Raw genomic sequence first — 17,826 nt, 5'->3', positions numbered from 1 at the left:
GGAGGGGGTGGAGGGAAGGAGGGGAAAAATTCGGAACAGAAGGGAGTACAAGGGATAATGTTGTAAAAAAAAAAAATTACCTATGTGTATGCACTGTCAAAAAATGTTATAATTATAAAATTAATAAAAAAAATAAAATTGAAAAAAAAAGAAATGAGTCCTTTTTCAGAGAAATTTACTGTAATTTTTTTTTGTATATTACTTAGCAAAATAGTCTCTCTGATTATCTCTTTTTGTTTTGTCTGGGATTATGATTCCTATCCCTCCTTAGGGTAAAGCATAATAGATTCTGCTCCCACCCTTTATTTTAACTCTGTGTGTTTTAGTTTCAAATGTGTCTCTTATATATAATATATTGTTGGATTCTGATTTCTAATACATCCTGCTATCTGCTTCTGCGTTATGGGTATACCCACTCCATTCACATTTACTTTTATGATTACTAACTGTGTGTTTCCCTCTATCCTATTTTCTTCTGTTTCTTTTCTCTCTCTTTTTATCTTGTCTCTCTTTTAAAATTTATTCTGTTTCTAACCACTACCTTTCTTAATCCATCCTCTCTCTTATCATTCATTCTCTTTTCTATTATCTCCAATTTCCCTGTTGGCTAATTTAGGTTTCTGTACACAAGTGAGTGTGTATATATATATATATATATATATATATATATATATATATATATATATATATATATATATATATATTCTTCTGTCATTGAGTCAATTCTAAGGAGAGTGAGATTCAAGTATTGCCTGCCAGCAGTTCTTATTTCCTCCTATATAGTAAAAGCTCTTCCTTGTATGCCTTTTTTATGTAATAAAATTTCCCTTACTCTACCTCTTCCTTCCCCATTTTCCCAGTACATCCCTCTTTCTCACCTTCTTGTTTTTTAGAGATTTTTCTAACACAATTGACTCATACCCATTAGACAAAGATGCTCCTTTAGAGATCATAAGACGCTGTGCTACAGTGGGAACAAATGCTTTTTACACCCGGACAATGATGAATGTGGAAAGACAGGGTCCCTCCTGGCAAGGGCCTTCTAGAGAAACTCGGCGATGTTTTCAATGTGGAAAAATTGGGCATCTAAGAGCTCAGTGTAGATATGGAGATACAGTGAGAAGACAGGGTGAGAGAAGACCTAAAACCTCATGTCTAAAATGCAACAGAGGACTCCATTGGGCATCAGAATGTAGAATAATTCAGGGAAATAGGATGAGGGGCCTAGGTCCAGGGCCCCAGGCAAAAAAGACTTGGGGCATGATGGCAGCTGATGTTACACCCAAAGAGCTTTTAGAAGGCCAGGACTCTGATTTGATCAACCAGAAGAAAAATAATTACATGTCAAATTTTCTATCCAGCTCTGTATTTTCATCAGGAATGTTTGGAAGTCCTCTATTTCATTAAATATTCATTTCCCCCCTAAAATATTATACTCAGTTTTGCTGAGCAAGTTATTCTTTGTTATAATCCTAATTCCTTTATCTTCTAGAACATCATATTCCAAGCACTCTTCCTTTTCAATGTGGTAGCTGATAAATCTTGTGTGATTCTGATTCTGGCTCCACAATATTTGAATGATTACTTTCAGGCTTCTTGTAGTATTTTCTCTTTGATCTGGGAGGTGTGGAATTTGGCTCTAATATTCCTAGGAATATTTATTTGGGAATCTCAGAATGTATCAGTGTATTCTTTCAGTTTCTATTTTACCCTCTAGATCTAAAACATCAAGACAGTTTTTCTTTATAATTTCTTGAAATATAATGCTTAGGCTCTTTCTTGGATCATGACTTTCAGGCAGACCAATAATTCTTAAATTGTCTCTCCTTGACTTATTTTCCAGATCAGTAGTTTTTCTGAAGAGATATTTTGCATTTTTAAATTTTCTTTTGATTTTCTTTTATTGCTTTTTGATGTCTCATGTAGTCATTAGCTTTTACTTGCCCTATTCTAATTTTTTTAAAAGAATTTTTTTAAGTACATTTCTGTACCTCCTTTTCTAATTTATGTGTTCTGTTTTTTTCAGTGATTTTTGTGTCACGTTTACCAAACTGTTAGTTCTCTTTTCTCAATTTTTCTCTGCTACTCTTACTTTAACTTTTTCAGCTTTCTTATTGGGCTTATATCTAATTTCCATTTTTCTTTAGGGCTTTGCCTCTATTTTCACATTGTTGTCTTCTGAGTTTAGGTCTCCATCTTCCTTACCATTGTAGTAGCATTTTTTGTATACTTAAGGGCTTTTTTTTTTTTTTTTTTTTTTTTACTTGGTTGCTCATTTACAGAGTCTATTTTTTTTACTTTTTGACATTTATATTAAAGTTGCATTCTGCTCAGCTGGGGGTGGGTAGGTTCAACTCAGTTTATGCTAAATGTCAGGTTTTTAAATGTTGGTATTTTCAAAGTTTCTTCTGGGGTCTGCAAGTTTTTGGTGTTTCCAAAGTGGTATGATTCTAAGAGAGGTTTGGTCCCTAAGTCTACATTCTGGTCTTCGCCCAGGAATGGCCCTGGGTCCCCTGCAGTCACACGTGCTAGTACTCCTATTTGTGTTGGAAGGAGCCCAAGATCCCTGATTCCTTGTGACTGATCATCATTGCCTGTCTCCCTCCGGGAAATGCAGCCCACAACTGCATATGGACAATAGAGTTGACAATGAGTATCAGCTGTACTCAACAAAAGGTTCCCTGTAATCTCTTTCTGCTCAGTTGTCCCACACTCTTAAGATCTCTGGGCTAAGAACTCCCAAAGCTGCTGCTGCTGCTGCTGCAGTTTGCTGCTTGCATTAAATAGGCTTCTGCCTCAGTATCACCCAGATCTTCTGCTGATCTCCTAAATTTCCTTAAGTTGGAAAGATGTCCCACCCTGGTCTTTTGTCAATTCTGCTACTTCTAAATTTCATTTGAGGCACTTTCTAAAAAGTTATTTAGAAGGGAATAATGTTGAGAGAGTTCAGCTGGGTTGATGCCTCTAAATTTGCTTTCTTGGCTCTGCCCAGTCACTGCTCTTGATTAATGATTAGAAAGTTGTCAAACAAAATTTTCACTGGGCTTTGGTCCTTTAAGGAATCTTACTTGATTTTTGCATACATAAAACCTTAGTGGAATAAAGCATTACAGGTAGCACTTTACTGAATCAAATGCTGTCTTTATACTCAATACCCAATAAACACAGCGGGAATTTGTATCTTCTACATTTTTCAAGTAGTTCTGTGATTTTCTTAAAAGGTGTAATATGGGGGGCGGAGCCAAGATGGCAGAGGAGAAACACACGACTTCATTGTGTGAATCTTACTCTCATCAGGAGAGGCTCAAAGAGTAAATAATAAACATATTTGTTTTTCAGAGAATTTTCTCTCACCTCATTAAAAGGGGGGAGAGGAAAAGGGAAAAGGAAAAGGAGAATAAGTGAAGGGACTTGGAGGGAGGGGGGAGGGATACTAAAAAAAAAGAGGGAGGGTTGTGCGTCACAAGGGGGGTCTGTAAATTAAATATTGGGGAGGGGGATCAGGGGGGTCAAGGGAAAAAAGCATAATCTGGGGATAATATGATGGCAGGAAATACATAATTAGTAATTTTAACTGTAAATGTAAATGGGATGAACGATCCCATCAAACGGAGACGGATAGCAGATTGGATCAAAAAGCAGAACCCTACAATATGTTGTCTACAGGAAACACACTTAAAGCAGGGAGATACATACAGAGTAAAGGTAAAAGGTTGGAACAGAGCCTATTATGCTTCAGGTAAAGCCAAAAAAGCAGGGGTAGCTATCCTTATCTCAGATCAAGCAAAAGCAGAAATAGATCTCGTTAAAAAAGATAAGGAAGGAAACTATATCCTGCTGAAAGGTAGCATAAATAATGAAGCCATATCAATACTAAACATATATGCACCAAGTGGTATACCATCTAACTTTCTAAAGGAAAAGTTAAGAGAATTGCAAGAAGAAATAGACAGTAAAACTATAACAGTGGGAGATCTCAACCTTGCACTCTCAGATTTAGACAAATCAAACCACAAAACAAACAAGAAAGAAATTAAAAAAGTAAATAGAACATTAGAAAAACTAGGTATGATAGACCTTTGGAGAAAACTGAATGGCAATAGGAAGGAATATACTTTCTTCTCAGCAGTTCATGGATCCTATACAAAAATAGACCATATATTAGGACATAAAGATCTCAAAATTAAATGTAGGAAGGCAGAAATAATAAATACCTTCTTCTCAGATCACAATGCAATAAAAGCTACATTCAGTAAAAAGTTAGGGGTAAATAGACCAAAAAGTAATTGGAAACTGAATAATCTCATCTTAAAGAATGACTGGGTGAAAGAGCAAATTATAGAAACAATTAACAATTTCACCCAAGATAATGACAATGATGAGACATCATACCAAAATCTTTGGGATGCAGCTAAAGCAGTAATAAGGGGAAATTTTATATCTTTAGAGGCTTATTTGAAGAAAATAGAGAAAGAGAAGATTAACGAATTGGGCTTACAACTTAAAAGGCTAGAAAAAGACCAAATTATAAACCCCCAACCAAAAATTAAACTTGAAATACAAAAATTAAAAGGAGAAATCAATAATATTGAAAGTAAAAAAAAACTATTGAATTAATAAATAAAACCAAGAGTTGGTTTTATGAAAAAGCCAATAAAATAGATAAACCTTTGGTAAATTTGATCAAAAAAAAGAAAGAGGAAAATCAAATTGATAGTCTTACAAATGAAAAGGGGGATCTTTCCACCAATGAAGAGGAAATTAGAGAAATAATAAGGAGTTACTTTGCCCAACTTTATGCCAATAAATTTGATAACTTAAGTGAAATGGATGACTTCCTCCAAAAATATAGGCTCCCTAGATTAACAGAGGAGGAGATAAATTGCTTAAATAGTCCCATTTCAGAAAAAGAAATAGAACAAGCTATTAATCAACTCCCCAGGAAAAAATCCCCAGGGCCAGATGGATTCACATGTGAATTCTACCAAACATTTAAAGAACAATTAGCCCCAATGTTATATAAATTATTTGAAAAAATAGGGGATGAAGGAGTCCTACCAAACTCCTTTTATGACACAGACATGGTACTGATACCTAAACCAGGTAGATCGAAAACTGAGAAAGAAAATTATAGACCAATCTCCTTAATGAATATTGATGCTAAAATCTTAAATAAGATATTAGCAAAAAGACTTCAGAAAATCATCTCCAAGATAATACACTATGATCAAGTAGGATTTATTCCAGGAATGCAGGGCTGGTTTAATATTAGGAAAACTATTAATATAATTGACCATATTAATAATCAAATTAATAAGAACCATATGATCATCTCAATAGATGCATAAAAAGCATTTGACAAAATCCAACATCCATTCCTACTAAAAACTCTTGAGAGTATAGGAATAAATGGACTATTCCTTAGAATAATCAGGAGCATATATTTAAGACCTTCAGTAAGCATAATATGCAATAGAAATAAACTGCAACCTTTCCCAGTAAGATCAGGAGTGAAACAAGGTTGCCCACTATCACCATTACTATTCAATATAGTACTAGAAACGCTAGCCTCGGCAATAAGAGCCGAGAAAGAGATCCAAGGAATTAGAGTAGGAAATGAGGAAATTAAACTACCGTGTTTCCCCGATAATAAGACACTGTCTTATTATTTTTTTGGGACTAAAAAACACCAGAGGGCTTATTTTCAGGGGAGGGCTTATTTTATCCTCCATCATGCCCCTTTTATCCTCCATCATGCCCATTTTAGCCTCCATTATGCCCCTTTTAGCCTCCATCATGCCCCCTGAGTGCTTATTTTATTCTCCATCGCTTACTGAACTTACCGAGTTTTTAGATGGTCCTGTCTCAGCTCTACTCCGCGGCGCTGCTCTCAGTAGCGCCAGCAAGCAAATCACCAGGGAAGAAGAGGATGACGCGCTCACTGCTGCAGCTCTGATTGGATGCAGCTCGGAGCGCGACATGCGTTTCACCCGGGAGGGGAGGGCGGCGCTGCTTACTGAAGGTACCGCTACGCAGCATATAGCGCAGGGGATCACCATGATGACCGTTTTCATAGTAAGTTCGATAGGGCTTATTTTCGGGGGAGGGCTTATTTTAGCGGAATATTAAAGAGTATGTGGGTGTCTTATTTTCAGGATAGGTCTTATTATCGGGGAAACACGGTATCACTTTTTGCAGATGACATGATGGTATACTTAGAGAACCCCAAAGACTCTGCTAAAAAGCTACTAGAAATAATTCAAAATTTCAGCAAAGTGGCAGGATACAAAATAAATCCACATAAATCCTCGGCATTTTTATATATCACTAACAAAATGCAACAGCAAGAGATACAAAGAGAAATTCCATTCCAAACAAATGTTGAGAGTATAAAGTATTTGGGAATCCATCTACCAAAGAAAAGTCAGGAATTATATGAGAAAAATTACAAAACACTTGCCACAAAAATAAAATCAGATTTAAATAATTGGAAAGACATTCAGTGCTCTTGGATAGGCCGAGCGAATATAATAAAGATGACAATACTCCCCAAACTAATCTATTTATTTAGTGCTATGCCAATCAGACTCCCAAGAAACTATTTCAATGACCTAGAAAAAATAACAACAAAATTCATATGGAAGAATAAAAGGTCGAGAATTGCAAGGGAACTAATGAAAAAAAAACTCAGAGGAAGGTGGTCTAAGTGTACCTGATCTAAAGCTATATTATATAGCAGCAGTCACCAAAACCATTTGGTATGGGATAAGAAATAGACCGGTAGATCAGTGGAACAGATTAGATACAAAGGACAAAAAAGGGTACATATATAACAACCTAATCTTTGACAAACCCAAAGATACCAACATTAGGGATAAAAATTCATTATTCGGAAAAAACTGTTGGGAAAACTGGAAATTAGTATGGCAGAAATTAAATATGGATCCACACTTAACACCATATACCAAGATAAGATCAAAATGGGTCCATGATTTAGGCATAAAGAGGGAGATAATAAATAGATTAGAGGAACAGAGGATAATCTACCTCTCAGACTTGTGGAGGAGGAAGGAATTTATGACCAGAGGAGAACTAGAGATCATTATTGATCACAAAATAGAAGATTTTGATTACATCAAACTAAAAAGTTTCTGTACAAACAATACTAATGCAAACAAGATTAGAAGGGAAGTAACAAATTGGGAAAATATTTTTAAAAACAAAGGTTCTGACAAAGGTCTCATTTCCAAAATATATAGAGAACTGACCCTAATTTATAAGAAACCGAACCATTCTCCAATTGATAAATGGTCAAAGGATATGAACAGACAATTCTCAGAGGAAGAAATTGAAACTATATCCACTCACATGAAAGAGTGTTCCAAATCACTACTGATCAGAGAAATGCAAATTAAGACAACTCTGAGATACCACTACACACCTGTCAGATTGGCTAAGATGACAGGAACAAATAATGATGAATGTTGGAGGGGATGTGGGGAAACTGGGATACTAATACATTGCTGGTGGAGTTGCGAAAGAATCCAGCCATTCTGGAGAGCAATCTGGAATTATGCCCAAAAAGTTATCAAACTGTGCATACCCTTTGACCCAGCAGTGTTACTACTGGGCTTATATCCCAAAGAAATACTAAAGAGCGGGAAGGGACCTGTATGTGCCAAAATGTTTGTGGCAGCTCTTTTTGTAGTAGCTAGAAACTGGAAGTTGAATGGATGTCCATCAGTTGGAGAATGGTTGGGTAAATTGTGGTATATGAAGGTTATGGAATATTATTGCTCTGTAAGAAATGACCAGCAGGAGGAATACAGAGAGGCTTGGAGAGACTTACATCAACTGATGCTGAGTGAAATGAGCAGAACCAGAAGATCACTGTAAACTTCAACAACAATACTGTATGAGGATGTATTCTGATGGAAGTGGAAATATTCAGCATAAAGAAAAACCAACTCACTTCCAGTTGATCAATGATGGACAGAGGTAGCTACACTCAGAGAAGGAACGCTGGGAAGTGAATGTAAATTGTTAGCACTAATATCTGTCTGCCCAGGTTGCATGTACCTTTGGAATCTAATGTTTATTGTGCAACAAGAAAATGATATTCACACACATGTATTGTATCTAGACTATATTGTAACACATGTAAAATGTATGGGATTGCCTGTCATCGGGGGGAGGGAATAGAGGGAGGGGGGATAATTTGGAAAAATGAATACAAGGGATAATATAATAAAAAATATTAAGTAAAAAAAAAAAAGGTGTAATATGATATATCACTTACAAAGCATTCCTATTCTTTCTAATGCTCCAATTCAATGTGCTTTTCATATGTGCATAGATTTTAAATAGACGAAAAGTAGGTATATCGGTCAGTAGTTATCAATGTTTTCTTGCCTGCATTTTAAATAATAATAATAGTCTAAATTTTATCTCCACACCTTTGGAACCTTCTCTTCCTTCAGATAGTTTGAGACTCAGTCCCTCGACTCCCTCAAAATTGTTACTTAGATGTTCATAAATGAGAAATAGTTACTGCAGAATCAGTTTTATCCAGTTGTTTACAGCCTAAGTAAAAATTAACACCAAAATAGGGGAGAAAGAACAAAAATGAGGTATATTACTCTCAAAAATGAGAAATGGCTAAAAGCATAGACAATAACTATGATTATCATCATCCATCATCACAATGAGGAAGCCAAAGGAGTCTCCCAAAATGCCTCTGCCTAAAAATTATCCTTCTTCTCCTTGTGAAATGGAAGGACAAAGTCAAGGACAGTAGTATTTGCAAGCCACTGCCCAAGAAAAAAAGATGGAAAATTACTACCAACATCACCTCACAAATAAAAATTAACAGAGAGGAAGATGAGAATGCAGAAAACTTGGCATGAGACCTAGATCATCCAAACACCATTCATAAATGAAATTGGTAAGAAGATAAATACATGTGAATTGGGAGCTCTGAAAGCATTTCTATAGCAATCTATTCTCATCACTGATGACCATGGAACCACTACATTTGGACTTTAATACCTCAGTTCCCAAATGAATTATGTAAGAAAATATTCATGAGACTTAAAATGAAATTAGGCAAAATGCTGGCTTATATCAAATGCAAAGAAAAGAAATCCATGAAATGTGACAGTCTTAAAAGTCTTCAATTAAATAACCAATGAACATTCATTAAATATTTATTATGTGCCATTCATTGTTCTAGGTTCCTGCAGATTACAAAAATACAAAACTTCCACTCTTAAGGATTTTATATTCAATTAGTAAAAACTCCATATACATGCCTAATAAATATACATTCCTACCTAATAAAAATATAGTAAACATAACAAAGTAGTTTTGTTTAATGCTACAGATTGCTTTTCAAGGGAATGTATTTTAGAGAGGAAGATAATTTTTTTAATAATAAAGATCACAAGTATTATTAATACCTACATCTCCAAGAAAAAAGACACTTGAAAAGATATCAATGATTACTAACCCATATATCTACCTTCTTGTCTCTATATAATCTTAATGAGAATGATCTGTGTTCCCATTCCTAATGTAAATGTGAGATGGGAATATGCAAAATTTCATAGATATTTTCTACAACAAATCACATTTTCTGTAATACATAACTGACTGAGAAATGCAGAGATTCAACATTCTATGTTGTTTTTTATTTGTTGATAAAGCAACATCATTCAATACAGGAGATATAGTACTAAAGGCTCTCTCCTCCACCAAAAACACTCCCACGTACATGTTAAGATCATAAAAGATTCTTTTACTTCAGTGATACTTTCTTCAATAATCCTCTAATTATCTATTTTATAAAGGTATAAAATTGGGACATCCTTTCACCCAGAATGTTTTTCAACTATAAAGTCACTTTTGTAAAAAGACAATAAAGAAAATGGATTTCCTATAGATGGTGAAGTTCTCCAGATGTCTGCAGATGATATTGTGTTGATTATATTGAACCCTAAAGTGCCAAAAGACCTCATCAGTGAGATCCATGGTAAAAAAAAATAAATGAAGAGTATATATTAACTAGATTATTACATTTATAGATGGGTAATCACTAAGTTTATCTATTTGTGTGTGTGTGTGTGTTAGACACTGGAGACAGACAACAGGCTCAGGATTAGCTAGTTAAATGAGGCTGATCATCAAACCTGAGAAAAGGTACCTCACTTTTGATGGTACCAACTTGCTCCCTGGCCATTTCCTCCCCCTTTTTTTCCTTTTCTTTTTTCTTAGAAAAGTTACTTGGGGTTAAGTGACTTGCCCAAGGTCACACAGCTAGTAAGTGTTAAGTGTCAGAGACCACATTTGAACTCAGGTCCTCCTGACTCCAGGGCCAGTGTTCTAACCACTATTCTATCTAGCTGTCTCCTGGTGTTTTTTCCCTATTATTTTCCCAGAGATTCTGAATGGCTGTCAATAATGAAATACTGGAAATTCAGAACAATCAACATTGCAAGTGACCCAAAAGGAAATGGTGATTATTTTCAGGCTGTAACATATTACCAATAATAATTTGTACATAAAAAGTGTCATTTAAATGAATATTTTTGATTATATGAAATTGAAAAGATTTTGCATAAACAAAACTAATTCATCTTAAGACAAGAGGGGAAATTGTCAACTGAAGAAAATCTTTGAATCATATGTCTTTGGTAAGGGTCTAATACACAAGATATATATAGAATTATCATAAATATAAATGCCCAAAAAGCATTTGCCAAATAGATGAGTTGTCAAAATGTTAAAAGAAACTGTTCACAAAAGATGAATTGCAAATGATTATAACCATGTGAAATATCCCTCTAAATTGCTAATAATAAGAGAAATGTAAAATAAAAGAACTCGAAGGTTATATTCCACACCTAAAAAATTGGCAAATTTAATAAACCATGCTAATAACTAATGGTAGAAGGACTGCAGGAAGCCAAGCATACTAATAATACACTGTTGGGAGAACTATGAATTGATCCACTCATTCTGGAAAACTTTCAAATTATGAAAAAATTACTAAAATGCACATAATCCTTTAGCCTGGAGTTATCTCTGATAGTCATAGATCACAAAGAAATAAAAACAGAATGAAAAACCCCAGTTATAGTAAAATTATTCAGAACAGTACCTTTTTGGTATAAAAACAATGGAAAAAAATTTCATTTCATTAATCAGGGAATGGCTAAATGAATTGAAGTACATAAATGTAAGGGGCTACTAACATGGAGAATTCAAAAGAACATGGAAAAATCTCTACATAGTAATAATTTATATCCATGTAATTTAGGAGTCATTGTGTACATTGTTTGTTGTTTGTTTTTGGTTTCCCTTCACTCCACATCAGTTCAGAATTGTTCTGGATACAGAGTAAAGTAAGCAGAAACAAAAAATTATCACAATTAATACAACAATGTAAACAATAGTAAAGCAAAACTGAATGTTGTAATTAAAAGGTTTAAGCCTTTAATTCTAATTTTAATTTAATTTAATTTAATTCTAAAAGAGGATTTAGAAAATATACTTCTTCCTCTTTACTGCAGAGTTGAGGGACTGTGAGTATGAAATATTACATGTGCTATCAGATAGGGTAACGTGATAGGTTATCTTTGGAATTTCTTCCTTCTCTTTTCTTTTTTAAATCTTTATTACAAATGATGGATCTCTAAATAGGGAAACAAGGAGGCTATCTTTGGAAATGTGTGATGTTAAAATAAAAGGCATCATCAGTAAAGAATGAATTTTTATTTTTTTATTTTTTTATTTTATTTTTTAGGTTATACAAGTACTTTCAGTTTTTACATACTTCCACATAAGTCATGTTGAAAGAGAAAAATCAGAACAAAAGGGAAAAAAAACAAAAAAGAAAGGGGGAAAAAAAGGAGAAAACAGATCTCTATTTAATCTCCCTAGTTTTCTCTCTGGATTCAGATAGCATTTTTCATTCAAAGCTTTTGGAATTGCCTTGGACCACTGAATTGCTGAGAAAAGCTAAGTCTATTATAATTGATCATCATACAGTCTTGTGTTACTATGTACAATGTTTTATTGGTTCTTCTTGCTTCATTCAGCATCAATTCATGTAAGTTTGCCCAGGCTTTTCTGAAATCAGCTTGTTCATCATTTCTTATAGAACAATAATTTTCTATTTCTTTCATAAAGCATAACTTATTCCCCAACTAATGGGCATCCACTCAATTTCCAATTCCTTGCTATTACAAAAAGGGCTGCAACAAACATGTCACATGTGAGTCCCTTTCCCCTCTTTTATGATCTCTTTGGGATACAGACCCAGTAAAGACACTGCTGGATCAAAGAGTTCACATACTTTTATAACTCAAATACTCATTTTAAAAAAAAGAAAGTACTTAGACAAGAATATCATAGAATAAGAGAAAAAGTGAATGTGAATATGGAGACTGTCAATAAAGAGCCATTAATCTAAGTTCTTCAGGTATTTATGAAATTCCTCTTAGCTATCTATACCAGTTATCACAGTTTCTGTAGGTTTTTTAACATATTATTTTTGTTTCTTCCAATACATAGCACAATGATTTGAATACAGTAGCCCTTCATAGGATAGCTTTGGTAGGGTAATAGAGGGCTGGGACTGTTAATTTGTTTAAATTTAAATCTGTTTAAATCTGGCCTCAAACCAGCTGGTTTACCCTGGGCAAGTCACTTCACACTATTTGTCTTAATTTCCTCCCCTTTAAAATGAGCTGGAGAAGTACATAGCAAACCACTTCAGTATCTTTGCCAAGAAAACTCCAAATGAAAAGTTCAACACTATTGAAATGCCTGAACAACAATAAGGACAGAACCCAAAGGCCCCAACTTGTCTTTCCTGAATATTATCCCCCTTTCTACACAGTGAGATCCAACCAGTGATCTCTTTGCTTCTCACACATGATACTTCATCTGCTTCCCTTTGCACTCTTTCCCACATGCCTGGAATGCATCCATTCTTTCTTTCTGCCTCATCAATCCTTCTCTCTACCATTAAGATGCAGTTCAAGCATCATCTTCTGAATGAAACCTTTCTCAGTTTCCCCAGCCACTAGTGCCCTCCTACTTTGGATATAACTGTTTTTGTCCACTATATTTTTTATCACTTAGGTAAAATTTATCTATTATCTATATTCTATATACTTATATAAGTCCTTATTTTCTGCCTCACTAGACTCTAAGATCTTTTTTGAGTAGAGATTGTTTCATTCTTTGTACTTTAATAGATAGAACTTACCATATGCCTGACACATAGTAGGCTATTAAAAATGCCTGGGAATTGCTTGATAGTTGCATCATACAAGTTTGATGAATCAGATGGTATACAATGGAAATAAATTTAATTTTTCCTTAAACTAATAGTTTATTTATTTAATAGTTGACTTCAAAATAATGTTGATTGAATGCAGTGAAGTAATAGCCTGAGCCTATGCATAGGCTTATTGGATTAAGGCTAAATGTTGTATTTTTAAGAACCATCTTGATGGTGCTGAGATCCCTTGAGAGAGACAGTTAAGTAAAGAAGCCATTAGTTTGAGAGCGAAGGTAGCCTCTCAGGGACAGTTTATAGACTTCCTTATCACTGAAGAACATTAGCTGGGACAAAAATACTGTAAAAGCCTGTACTTGTATCTAGCTGTGCACCTGTGCTTACTCTTACAGGAATTATAGAAAGAAAAAACAAGGCTAGGCCTTTGTAAATCTACACAAAGGTGCGTTCCTGGATTTTTGATATGATTCAGTTGTGAATTCATCCCCTAACTAATCATTTGCTCAATGCATACAGATAACCCCTAATGAACTTTTATAAAAATAATCAAAGCATTTTCCATTTCAAATAAAAATCATCACAGAGCTAATAGAAACATCTTATTTGAAATTGGAGAATAAGCTTCATGTTTATATGACTCCATGTATTGGAGACTGTATGCTTCACTGTATACCTCATATTTAGAGGATTTCTGTAGCTTTATAAAATAGAAGCTAAAGATGGGTTGATAGACACAAAATATTTAAATTGCCTCAGTAAGACCATTAGAGGAAAATTTGGAACAATATTTTGATTGATTCAGCACAACAAACAAATTGCACTGATAGGCTTCTAAATTGCTACTATCATGATCTTTAGCAATTGTATAGTGTAAATCATTAGTCAATCAAGCGCTCAATATACTGGGTGAGCTATGATAGAAATAGCCTAGCGATGATAATTAGGTGAAAGTAGGATCATTGCATGAAAATGAATACTGCACTTTGAGCAATTCTGCTATTATGTATTGCTATATGGGTTTCAGGGGTATGGAACCAAGAAAATTTATCTCATTCAGTTAAGATTTACTACAAATAGCTGGTATGCATTTGAACCCCAGGTAGGTTGTGGCATATGAGAATAAGGAATATCATTTTCTGAAACTGAGCACTTTGTTGTTGTTATTCCATTATATTTTGGCTGCTGATAAAAATCAGCAGAAATTCCACTTCTAATTCGCAATCTTTGCTGGCCCATAACAAAATCCCTTATTGTGGTTGCCAAAGAATAATGAGTTTCAATAAGTTTAAACAGAAAGAGACACAAACTAGGAATTAGGCAGAGGTGAGTTTGCAGATGTTTGACAATAACCCTCCAGAAAAAATGGTACCCATGGCAATCTTTTAGGTTAGCCTGACTTATTAACATTTTCTCCATCAGTTTCTTTAGACTCTAGACCACCAACAAAACAATAAATCAAACTGTCATTTTTAGCATTTGCCAATTTCTAAAGTATAAATGTTCACACTGAAAATTTAACATTTAATCCTAACTACCTTGTTCAAGCAGGGTGCAATGCACCCCTGGAGTGTGGAGTCTCAGGCTTTAGACCTGCCTCTGATTCACTGTATGAGTTTGTGGAAGTCTTTACCCTCCAGACTGCTATACCTTCTTACAACCATGTCTGCCTGTAGATACCTCTGAACTGTGGGAACAATAGTTACAGACTGGTGAGTCCTTGGTTAGAATTGTCATCATGTGAGTTGCCCCAGCCAGCTCAAGTCCTTCTCTGGACTGCTCAACCTCCTTAACAGGAACTTTGTGCTATTTCCACTGTGTCCACTGTCTTTCTTTCTCTATGTTCCACCTTTCCAGATTACTTTCGTGTTTTTTATTCCTGTATTTGAACATAAAATCTTATAAAACGGCTATTATCTTGTTTTATTGTATTTGGGTACCCAATGCTTACCAAGATGCTCATTGTAAATGCTAAATTAATGTTCTCTGTCTCTTTCTCTCTGTCTCTATCTCTTTCTATCTCTTTCTTCCTTTCCCTTTCCTTCTCCCTCTCCTTCTCCTTCTGTTTTATAGGGAAAAGGGGAGGGGGCTGTTCAGGTAGTTCTGATTAGTTTCCTAATCCGAATGGAGTCTATGAAGAAGGTTCTAGTCTGGAATGTTCCAAGATACAATGTCCTGAGGATCAAATGAGATAGCATATGTAAAGCATTTTATAAATGCTAGCCATTATTATTGTTATAATTATTATTATTTTCCAAATAGAAACAAGTTGCTCCAGAGAAGAGACAAAATAGTAAATAGGAGGGGACATAGCTAGGGAATAGATAACTTGTTGGATAAAGAAAGGGTAGCTTAGAAAAATCAGAGGGTTTCTCCCTATAAAACACTTGAGATATTCTGCTCATGGGATTGTGATAAACGGAAGTGATGGGGCTGAGCTATTCTAAAGTCAAGACCTACAAGATTTAAATCCCTGAGCCATTGTAGACTCTCTTCCTTCCATACTTGAAGACAGTCATGTTTGAGGCTCTTGAGTGTTGTTCCTGGTAAGTTCTTTGAGGGCATTTCATTTTTGTCCTTGTGCCTCCAGCACTTAACATAGTGCCTGACCTATAAGGTGTTTTTTGATTATTTGAATGATTAATGACTGTATTTCCTTTCTATTACTCCTGAAAGGGAAGGGTTTGATGGATTGACCTAGTTTGGAGATGATAATCTTGGCTCTAGATAGAGGCTTATTGTTCTTGCTTTGAGCTCACTTAGTTGTCTTCCCTTAGGTCACATGACTTTCTCTTTAAAATATGAAAAAGGCTAGTGCTTTCAATATCCACTTGCTTATCTACTGCCTTTTAAAATGATTTTTAAAAAATTGTTCATTTTGAACTTAAATACTGAATGGCAAAAAATGTATGTCCATGTACACAGCACAACATAGAGGATTCAATATATTAACATCTCAGTTTATTCACTTAAAAGAAAAAAATCAATTCTGTGTAATAAATACTACATTGTTTGCAAAGGCGCCCCGTTTTTCTGCGCCTCCTTCTAAGTTTTCTTTTGTTTTCTCCTATACACTTTTTTTCTCCTTCTCTCCCCATCCTGCTCTAGAGAATATATATGTGTATGTATATAAAACATACTATATATATTTTTATTTATCAGTTCCTTCTTTGGAGGTAGATAGCATTTTCCTTCATAGATCCTTTATAGTTGGTTTGAGTATTTGTGATACTCAAGTGAACATCATTCAAAAGTTCTTAGGACAAAACTTCTGCTACCAGGTAAAACATTCACTTGTTACTATTCAATTCACTTTTCATTATTTCAGGGAAGTATTTCTATATTTATCTGAACTCATCATTTCTCATAATATACTAGTATTATCTTATCTAATTCTTCAAAATCATTCTAGTCTCAGCAACACACCCTGAAAACCTAGACTCTTTCTACCTTTTTACTCTTTTTTCATTTTCAAGCTTCTCCAAAATCTAGCCATACTGGCCTCCTTCTGTTTCTTGAATTTGACATTCTTTCTCCAGTTCTGTGTCTTTTCACCAGTTCTCCCCCATAACTGGAATGTTCTCCCTTCTCATTCCAAAATAGAATACTAGTTTTCTTCAAGACAGATTAAATCCCATCTCCTTCCAGAAATCTTGTCCAGTCCCCCCCGCCACTGCCTTCCCTCTGAGATCACTTCCTTATATATGTACACATTTTGGGGCATGTTATCTTCCCTATTAAAACATGTGCTGCTTAAACCCAGGGACTCCTTTTAACTTTTCTTTGTATGGCTAGTGTTCAGCACAGTGCCTCTCACATAGTGCTTAATAAATTCTTATGGACTAATTGACTATGTATAAGGAAGTCTACTATATGCTGAGAGATAAATAAGAAAAAAAAATCCTATCTTTGAGTGTAGAGAGACACACAGATAAACAGAATCCATAAGAAGAGAATGAAATTCTGTGAAATCACAAAAGGTTTTGAGATCAAGAGAATATCAGAGAAGGCTCTGAGGACACTTGAGTTAGGACTTAACAGAAGGGTAAGATGTCAATAGACAGACATGGAGAGGGAAGAAGTTATTCCAGAAGTAAAAAGCAATGTAACTGAACAAGTAGAAGTGGAGAAAGAAAGAATGTCTTTGGAGTATGGCAAATAGTTCAGTATTGCTATAGCATAGAAAATATGACATGAGGTAGTATGGGAATAAAGCTTGAAGAATAGATTAGAGCCAGATAATAGAAACATTTAATGAAAAGGTAAGAAATCTGGATTTTATTCAGGAGATAATTGAGAGGTTGGGGTGGATGGCAAGTGACATAATCTAATCTGTGCATTAAGTATAAATTGATTAATGTATTAGTTGTGTTAGTCTTAAAAACTTAGGATTCTATGAATGGCAAAAAATATACTTGTAATACACTCCTTATAACTCTTGACAGAATGTAAAAAAATAAGGAAGCAGGGTCAGCTGGGTGGTGCAGTAGATAGAGCACCAGCCCTGAAATCAGGAGGCCATG

This window comes from Sminthopsis crassicaudata, chromosome 2, assembly GCF_048593235.1.
Source record: "Sminthopsis crassicaudata isolate SCR6 chromosome 2, ASM4859323v1, whole genome shotgun sequence".
NCBI classification, from domain to species: Eukaryota; Metazoa; Chordata; class Mammalia; order Dasyuromorphia; family Dasyuridae; genus Sminthopsis; species Sminthopsis crassicaudata.
The sequence above is the reverse complement of the archived record's forward strand: the minus strand, read 5'-3'. Positions refer to the sequence as shown.